This window comes from Arachis ipaensis, chromosome B02, assembly GCF_000816755.2.
Source record: "Arachis ipaensis cultivar K30076 chromosome B02, Araip1.1, whole genome shotgun sequence".
NCBI classification, from domain to species: domain Eukaryota; kingdom Viridiplantae; phylum Streptophyta; class Magnoliopsida; order Fabales; family Fabaceae; genus Arachis; species Arachis ipaensis.
Window position 1 is genome coordinate 1,402,973 of NC_029786.2, and position 461 is coordinate 1,403,433.

At 27.5% G+C, this 461-nt stretch overlaps 3 protein-coding genes across 16 annotated transcripts in view; 1 reads left to right on the forward strand and 2 right to left on the reverse strand.

The window, feature by feature from the left end:
* LOC107626561 (putative disease resistance protein At3g14460) overlaps nucleotides 1–461 on the reverse strand; it is a 60,081-nt gene that overhangs the window by 53,144 nt on the left and 6,476 nt on the right. The window lies entirely within an intron of this gene.
* The window catches only part of LOC107626564 (putative disease resistance protein At3g14460), an 87,589-nt gene that overhangs the window by 47,065 nt on the left and 40,063 nt on the right, over nucleotides 1–461 (reverse strand). The window lies entirely within an intron of this gene.
* LOC107626560 overlaps nucleotides 1–461 on the forward strand; it is a 37,038-nt gene that overhangs the window by 35,742 nt on the left and 835 nt on the right. The window lies entirely within an intron of this gene.

A 461-nucleotide genomic window follows, 5' to 3' on the forward strand; every position in this document is an offset into this window, starting at 1 on the left:
TTATTATTGAGGCTTCAAGGTAACTCTTTGACTCAATAATTAGCCATATCCCTAATTTTTGTCATCTCTATATTTATGGATATATATAAATCCGAATTAGGGTTATTAGGGGTTAGAAAATTTGGGGCTTTTGTCAAGGTGAGTAAGATTATGTTAATTGACAATATTAGTAGCTCACAAATATCATTATTGTCATATTTCTAGAGTTGCAGAATTATTGGACATCATTTGGTAGCTCGTTGACGCACTCAGAGTTGCTTCCGGTTCTTTGGAATCAAGTTATGAGTGGATATTATATCTATAATTGTTTTTAAATATATTATTATCAATATCTATGTTGAATCATTAATTTTGGAGTTTGAAAATATTTTATTATTGTGATTTCTGAATTCTTGAAATAAATAATGATTCATGAAACTCACAATTTTATAAAAATACACACGAGACGATATTTATATATT